Consider the following 8,843-nt stretch of genomic DNA (forward strand, 5'->3'; position numbering starts at 1 on the left):
TTTCCCAAGACCCTTTTCACATGATTCTTATCACTTGATGGAAGATCCTCCCACCAATCTAGCAACAATGGTGGTATGTACCATGCCGAACCTAGGGACTTCGTGCCTCATTTTCTGCAAAACAAATATGGTTAGGCCCTTTCCCCCTCCAGATCCGACTATTTATACAACAATGATTAGCATTTGGCACTTATTTCTCCAAAATTAATGCACACAATCGTGGTTGTGTCCGTTGGGATTATGGAAAACCCGATGGACTTTTGGACCTATCGCACGCCATCTCAGTAGATTACAGATAGACCGGCTCTGTCAGGTGTACAACTTGAGGGGGAAAGGCACGGAACCGTCGACTGCACCGCTGATCGACTAGTTTTATTACAAATAAGCCTTTCCGAATTTAAAGGGTGATATATAGGAAGGGCGCAAAAACTCATCAAGCGTTGCTATAGGATTGATTACGCACGAGTGGAATATGATGTTAAGCATGATTATGCAACAATAAATAGCATGTTGTCATGTATTTGCACGTTAAAAGAATGATATATGCAGTATTTAATAATTGAAAGTCATTTAAGAAAGAAAACAAAGAGACAAGTCAGTTTTGGTAGTAAAGGAAATCATAAATTCTTGAACGATAGGCAATTAAATCCAAATAAGGGGGAAAAGGGAAAGGGTGCACATGTATTAATGGAATAAAGCATGCGTAAGACTAATTCAAAAAAACAAGTTTGTTACGGTAAGAGCCTAAAACAACCCCAGCAGAGTTGCCATGCTGTCGCACCCCCATTTTCCTCGCGGAGTCCGGGTTTCGACATTTTGGGGACAACTCCTTTCCTTTTGGGAATTGGGTGTGAGATTTGAAGAGTCGCCACCTAACGGATTAAGGTGCATTAGGGCACCTAGAACAAATAACTCGTGTACTAGTTTACATTACCAGAGATTGAGTAAGGGCTCAAAATTACCTTGAGGGGACGGTGTTAGGCACCCCTCGAGGTCCACAACGGTGGGTCCCGGTCAAACTCAATTTAAGCGAATTAGTCGTATGAGCAGATAAACAAACAGATATTACTTTTTTAAAAACAAGGAGTAAAAAGGGTCCTAGGTTTTTTGGCCTATAGGATCACTTCTATGTAATACTTGGTAATCGTCCCCAAATTGGGTTGCTACACATAGCATTAGCGCACAGGTTATCATTTCCTTTACTACCTGATTACCCTCCCCTTAATTACTACCTAAGCTTCTAACAGCATCCAATACATACCCTATGTGTGCACTACCGGTCCCTTACCTGTGGCCCTGGAGGTGTTTAGGACCTCTATTTAAGGTGGTTCTCGACTCACCTATGTTGCTTAAAAGGAGAAAACTAAGCGACAAACAAAAACAGGTAGGACTGTCACATATTTACCTCCACAAATAGACAAACAGATGCACGCTATTCAAACAAGCAGTTTTAAAACGATTAGGGTCCTATAGGCAGGATATCTAAATGAGCACAGAATATGCAGTAGTTTTATCTAGGCGAGTAAAAGCGCTAATCAGTTGCCAAGCGAGTTCAACAAGGAAATTCCTAGAAACATGATTTCGAATGCACACATGAAGGTTTTGAAAACATGATTATTGATGCAAAATTGAGAAACGACTTAGAAGCAGGATTTCTAGTGATGCAAAGTATGAAAATTTAGGATTTTAAAGAATGAGATAAGTCATATAGGCATGGTTTCCAATGCAAACAATCATCACAGCAACCTGTAAGCATGATTTCTAATGCACATTGAAACTTGAGAATATGCATGAACATGAATTTTGATACAAAATTGATAAACGTCCTATAGCAGGATTTCTAGGGTGTAAAGTTGAAATTCAGGACAAATATGAAGATAAGGCCTAGAGGCATAGTTTCTAATGCATACAAATCATCACAACGATCCTATAAGCATGATTTCTACCCGATCCCAACAAAGATATATAAAAATCCCTCTCAGCTTTACTAATAACCCAATATCTTACAAAGTTTATTATTATAGACCAAATGAATAAATTACATAATGAAAGAACCATTATACTATAGGGAGCCTTCATAGGCCCAATATCAACCTGGAACCAGGCCTTCAAACATAGCACCTCTGAGCATAGTGGTAGCTCATCCATAACACATAAAACTGGTTCCTGGTGTGTCAAAGTTTCCAAGGGCCTCAGGGACCCCGGGCAATGCTCACACCAGAATCAGATGTTCAACAAAATTCACAAAGGATTGGAGAACCAGCCCCAATGTGTCAGAGTTCAGAGGAGTCTTATGGACCCTAGGCAGTGCTCACACTGGGGGTGGCAGGACCCTAGACAGCTAAGAGTAGGAGTTGAAAATAGTATGTAACAGTAGGTAGTTTTAGAAAAAATAGTTTAGATTTTTAAAAGTGAATAGAAGCAGATTACCAAATGCAAGAACTACAAGCAAAACCACATTTAGCGGATGGAGTTCAAACATGAACTCCAGTAGTCAAAAAATAGGCAGAACGGAGTCACAATCAATTTAAGCAAGGTTTCACATTGCCTGGGATTGACTTAGTTCATTAGCTATTACTAGGTGAGAATATAGGCATATATTAACAAAGAACAACATGCTGGGATCAAGTTACTGATCTGACAGTCATACAGAAAAAGTAGCAAATGTTGAGAGCATAGAAATCATGAATTAATTAGGAACCTGTTAAGGTAAACACATAAAACAGGACAGGGGTTGAAACATGCTAGTTGAGAAACAGGTGAACAAGTATCATGGATGTAGCAGGAATATGCTAAAGTGTATTGACCATACTAGCACATTGGACATGACAAATTCACAGGAGTTAAAGCATGCTAGTTAACAGAAACATAAGGGCAAACAGAGGCATGTTGATATCTATAGCAGATTGACTACATAGCATATTGAATAGGACATGATAACAGAGATAGACATGCTGTTTAAAAGCAGTAAACAGGGAGAATATAGGTCTAATTACATGGCATATTGAATGATAGCAGAAGTGGAGACATACCAGTTAAGAGATAGCAACAGGAAAGTGAAGCAAATAGGATCCAAGAGTCTAGCATTGGCTTTCGGCCGGCTAGACAGTGTAACAAACACAAGTAACAGGAAGAATGGCAATGGAGAGTATGTATGAATAAGAGCAAGAGTTTGTGTGTGTTTCTGTCTTTCCATGTGTGTTCGTGTGTTTGAAAGAAGTCAGAAATGGGAAATTATATAGCACTTACCAGGGTGAAACAAATAAGGCGAAGAATAATTCAGAGTTCACAATTAAGGTATACAAATAAAATCAATCAATTAATTGCGGCTAAACTAAATCAAATAACTCAACAGAATCCGGAAAAGACCCCTTAAAATAGGGGAAATCAATTAACGGCCCAGATTAGAGGTTAAAATAGGCAATAAAATTGATCAAAGACCATCTAGGAGTCGGCTAAAGAAATCAAATCCCATAAATCTGGTTAATAAACTAATTAAGGCAAGTAGTACCAATTAGGAGTCACAAATAAGGAAAATACGTAAAAAATCACCGAGAAGTGTCAATCTCGGTAGAAAAATATAATTTGAACCCTAATAAAATCAGGCAATCTCTTCTAATTGACAGAGATGAAAATAACGGGAAAATATTGAAATAATCTGTAAAATAAGCAGAAACCTTAGGGTTTAGAACATAGGCATGAAAAATCAGTCGACTAGTAAAGAGAATCAGATTGAACACTTAGAACTTTAAAACCCATTTGCAGAGAACTTAATGATGAAACCCTAGTTTTGGAAAAGCATCAAAATCGATTAATAATAAGGAAGAAACAGAAGGTTTTGAAGAAAAATACAAGATAAACTTTTAAATCATTTCAGATCTACAAGGATCTGAACAGAATCCACTAGAAAGAGATTAGGGTTTTGAAGTATGGAACGAAGTGAGAAAAAATCCAGTTAAGAACCGGAGTTTCAAACCATGGTCACAAAGATAATAATACTCACGAACATAGCGATGAAGACAAGGCAGGTTCATCGAAGAAATGAAGAGTTTAGGTCGACTCTGAGTTGAATCTCTTCGAGATTCCTTCAAATAACAGTAAAATCGAACAACCAGTGAAGGTAAGAGGCCGGCTGGGGCCTGAAATCAAAGGGAAACCCCATGGAACGGAGGGTTTTCCGACGGCTAGGGTTAGGGGAGCGTCTGAGAGAGAAGAGAGGAAGAGAGGATTCAAAGGCGGCATAATTGGAAAATGTGTAGGGTTTGGGGCGTTATGGATAATTAAAAAAGGAAAATGATCCTTGACCGCTGATCTTTGCCAGGATTTGATCTGAGGGGTTGGGCGGGTTTTAAAATTGGGTCAGGGTATTTGGGTTGTGGGTGTTTTAATTGGGCTAAGGGTAAAATTTGAGCTAGGTCCGAAATTAAAACAAAATTAAAAGAGGCCATTTGTTAAATACCCAATTATTTAATGAAATAATTTTATAAAATAATTTATAAAAGATAAAAATATCATTTGTGCGTGAAAATGATTTAAAATAATTACTTAGTATTATAAAAATATAAAAAATTATTTTCTTGTGAAATAAGGTAATTATACACACATGGGGCCATTATTGCAAAGATATTGCTATTATAACCCTAACATGTATATATGGTTATTCATGAAATAATTAAAGCTTAGTATAAATATAAAATGATAAAATTAAGCAATAAAATTATCATAAAACCGTTTGTGATGCAATTAGTAATTATTTGTAAAAATGCTAGAATAAATTAATTAAAATCCTTTTAAAAATACCGAAAATTATGGAAAAATCCCGGTTGATGCTCATGCACTGTTATGATAGTATATATGCATTTTAAAATATATGGGGGGGGGGGGGAAATGGGTATAAACAGCTGCCCCTCTTTACCCGGGAAGGATGAAAGAGTTTTCAGGTAAAGAAATGATGACAGATTTTGACCGAATGGGATGTTTTTGAAAAAATAGAGGTCGCACCCTCGTCTAGGAGCTGCCTACATATCCTTGGTTTTAGAGAAATCAAGCCATGTGTAGTTTTGGATCCACTAGTGAATGAAACCGGTTGAATTGTTATAGGAATTGTGGTAGTATGTTTCGGAAAAGGTTCTTTTGTGAAGGGTGGTATCATCACAGGGCAGGTATCTGAATGGTCATTGATGGGAGTTGATTACGTTCGAAATAATGGAAAGGTATAAGTGGTTTGAGCGGAAACCGGAGCGAAGGTTGCTCCTGGCTGAAGAACGATTACTTCCTGGATTTCTTGAAAAACTTAAAACACAATGCACGCAAGTATATAGATTATTGCGAGAATTTAAACATGATGCAAATTCCCTTTGGACCATGAAAGGTTGTCTTTGGACAGTGAAGATGACGTCCTTAGACCATGACATCCCAGGCCATGAATCATGAGATAAGGGATTCACAGGCCATGAAATGATGTTCTTGGGCCATGAAAATGGTGCCTCTGAACCATGACGCCTTTGAATAATGATTTTCCATATTGAGAGATCCTCAGGCCATCACATGGTGTCTTCAGGCTATGAGGATGATGCCTTCGGACTATGACGCCTTTGGTCAAATTGTCTATACGTCAGCCCTTGAAATGCAAAGACATGATACCAAAGGTAATGACAAGACAAAGCATAGCCTCGTGCAGAGTTTGGGGGCGAAGCTTAGCCCTGAGAGAAGAAGACAATGCAAAGTTTAGAATATAGCAACACTTATGCAAGGGAAGACAATGCTTAGTCCCATGAGAAGGCAATGCTTAGCTTTATGCAAATAGGGAGGCAGGGCTTAGCCTTATGCAAGATTTGAAACATGGCTTAGTCTCATGTAGGGAGAAGGCAGTTTTTAGCCTTATGCAGGTATGGAGGCAGGGCTTAGCCTCATGCAAGGATCGAGACAGAGCTTAGTCTCTTGCAAAGAGAAGGCGGTGCTTAGCCTTATGAAAATATGGAAGCAGGGCTTAGCCTAATGCAAGGAGAAGGCAATGCTTAGCCTTAGGCAAGTATGGAGGCAGGGCTTAGCCTCATGCAAGGATTAGAGCTTAGTCTGTTGCAAAGAGAAGCCAATGCTTAGCCTTATGCAAATATGGAGGTTGGGCTTAGCCTCATGCAAGATTTGAGACAGGACTTAGTCTCATGCAGGGGGAAGGCAGTGCTTAGCCTTATGCAGGTACGAAGGCAGGGCTTAGCCTCATGCAAGGATCGAGACAGAGCTTAGTCTCATGCAAAGAGAAGGCGGTTCTTAGCCTTATGCAATTATGGTGGCAGGGCTTAGCCTCATGCAAGGAGAAGGCAATGCTTAGCCTTAGGCAAGTATGGAGGTAGGGCTTAGCCTCATGCAAGGATCGAGACAGAGCATAGTCTCATGCAAAGATAAGGCAGTGTTTAGCCTTATGCAAATATGGAGGCAGGGCTTAGCCTCATGCATGATTTGTTTAGTCTCATGCAGGGAGAAGGTAGTGCTTAGCCTTAGTACTTAACCAATTTCTAACTTTCTGGCATATGATCGCGTCGGCTGGACTTGCTCTGGAATTTTGAGGGTCCTCCTTAAAATTCTGCCCCAGTTTTTGGTTCTGGGGGAAATAAATTTTTTATTAAGATATGACCGAACCCACAGGACTGCCTACGTATCCCCTCTTGAACGGGAATCATGTCAAGTGTAGTTCAGTTACATCCGATGAAGAAATGTAGACAATCTATGCATAGTATCTCTTGACTACATCTGAATTGATAGGTTTTGGCCGAACTTCTCTGTCCATTTCTGCGAGTATAAGTGCTCCTCCTGTTAGCACCCGGTGAACCATATAAGGACCTTGCCAGTTGGGTGAAAATTTCCCTTTGGCTTCATTTTGATGCGGGAAGATCCGCTTCAGCACCAGCTGCCCCGGTGCGAATTGTCTCGGTCTGACCCTTTTGTTGAAAGCTCTAGACATTCTATTCTGATAAAGCTGATCGTGACATACTGCGTTAATTCTTTTTCCATCTATGAGGGCTAGTTACTCATATCGGCTCCTTATCCATTCTGCATCGCTGAGTTCGGCTTCCTGTATGATCCTTAATGAAGGTATTTCTACCTCGGCTGGAATGACAGCTTCGGTACCATAAACCAGTAAATAGGGAGTTGCCTCTGTTTATGTGCGGACTATGGTGAGGTATCCCAATAGGGCAAAGGGTAACTTCTCCTGCCATTGTTTGTGATTTTCTATCATCTTCCTCGGTATCTTCTTGATGTTTTTGTTTGCAGCTTCCACAGCTCCATTCCTTTAAGGCATGTATGCTGTAGAGTTTTTGTGCTTGATTTTGAAGGTTTCACACATGGCTTTCACCAGGTCACTGTTGATATTGGCGGCATTATCAGTGATAATGGACTCGGGAACCCCGAATCGGCAAACAATACAATCTTTGACAAAATCTACGATGACTTGCCTCTACCCATTTAGTGAAATAGTAGATAGCCACTAAAATGAACCGGTGTCCGTTGGAAGCGGTGGGCTCGATCGGACCGATGACATCCATTCCCCAAGCAGCAAAAAGACAAGGTGCACTTGTTGCTTTGAGCTCGTTTGGTGGTACCTTTGTCATGTCTGCGTGTACCTGGCATTGGTGGCATTTCTGGACGTACCGGATGCAATTCGTTTCCATGGTCATCCAAACGTATCCAGCTTTGAGTATCTTCTTAGCTAGAACATAACCGTTCATATGTGGTCCGCAAGTTTCGGCATGTATCTCCTCAAGCAATCTGAAAGCCTTCTTTGCGTCAACACACCTTAACAACCCCAGATCATGAGTTCTTCTATATAGGGTCCCTCCGCTTCGAAAGAAGTGATTGGACAACCTCGCAGTGTGCGTTTCTAAGAATGGTTTGCCTGTTCTGGATATTCTCCTTTCACCAAATATTCTTTGATGTCGTGGAACCAAGGTTTTCCGTCCGTTTCTTCTTCAACATGAGCACAGTAATCCGGTTGATTATGGATCCTCACCGGGATGGGATCGATGAAATTCTTATCTGGATATTGTATCATTGATGACAAGGTGGCCAGTGCGTCTGCGAACTCATTTTGAATTCTGGGCACATGTTAGAATTCTATCTTTGTGAATCTCTTCATCAATTCCTGCATATGATACAGGTATGGTAGTATCTTGGTGTTCCTCGTAGCCCATTCTCCTTGAACCTGATGTACCAGAAGATCCGAATCGCCCATTACCAGCAGCTCTTGTATATTCATATTGATGGCCAAATTGAGCCCATAATGCAAGCTTCATATTCTGCCATCTTGTTGGTGCACGGAAACCTAAGCTTTTTTGGATACAGGGTAATGTTGACCTCTTTCTGATACCAAAACTTCTCCAATGCCCACTCCTTCAAAGTTTGCAGCCCCATCGAAGAACATTCTCCAACCGTCGTAGGCTTCATCAATGTCCTCTCCTACGAATGACACTTCTCTATCAGGAAAATACGTTTTTAATGGTTCGTATTCTCCTCCCACGGGATTTTTAGCAAGATGATCTGCTTATGCTTGTCCTTTGACTTCCTTCTGAGTTACATAGATGATGTCGAACTCACTTAACAATGTCTGCCACTTAGCTAACTTCCCGGTTGGCATGGGCTTCTGAAAGATGTACTTCAGAGGGTCCATCCTGGATATGAGGTACGTGGTATAGGCACAGAAGTAATGCCTCAATTTCTGAGCTGTCCACGTCAAAGCACAGCAAGTGCGTTCCAGTGGAGAGTATCGTGTCTCATAAGGTGTGAACTTCTTACTCAAGTAGTATATGGCTTGCTCCTTTCTTCCGGTCTCGTCATGTTGTTCCAAA

The sequence above is a fragment of the Nicotiana attenuata genome, unplaced genomic scaffold (assembly GCF_001879085.1).
Source record: "Nicotiana attenuata strain UT unplaced genomic scaffold, NIATTr2, whole genome shotgun sequence".
NCBI classification, from domain to species: Eukaryota; Viridiplantae; Streptophyta; class Magnoliopsida; order Solanales; family Solanaceae; genus Nicotiana; species Nicotiana attenuata.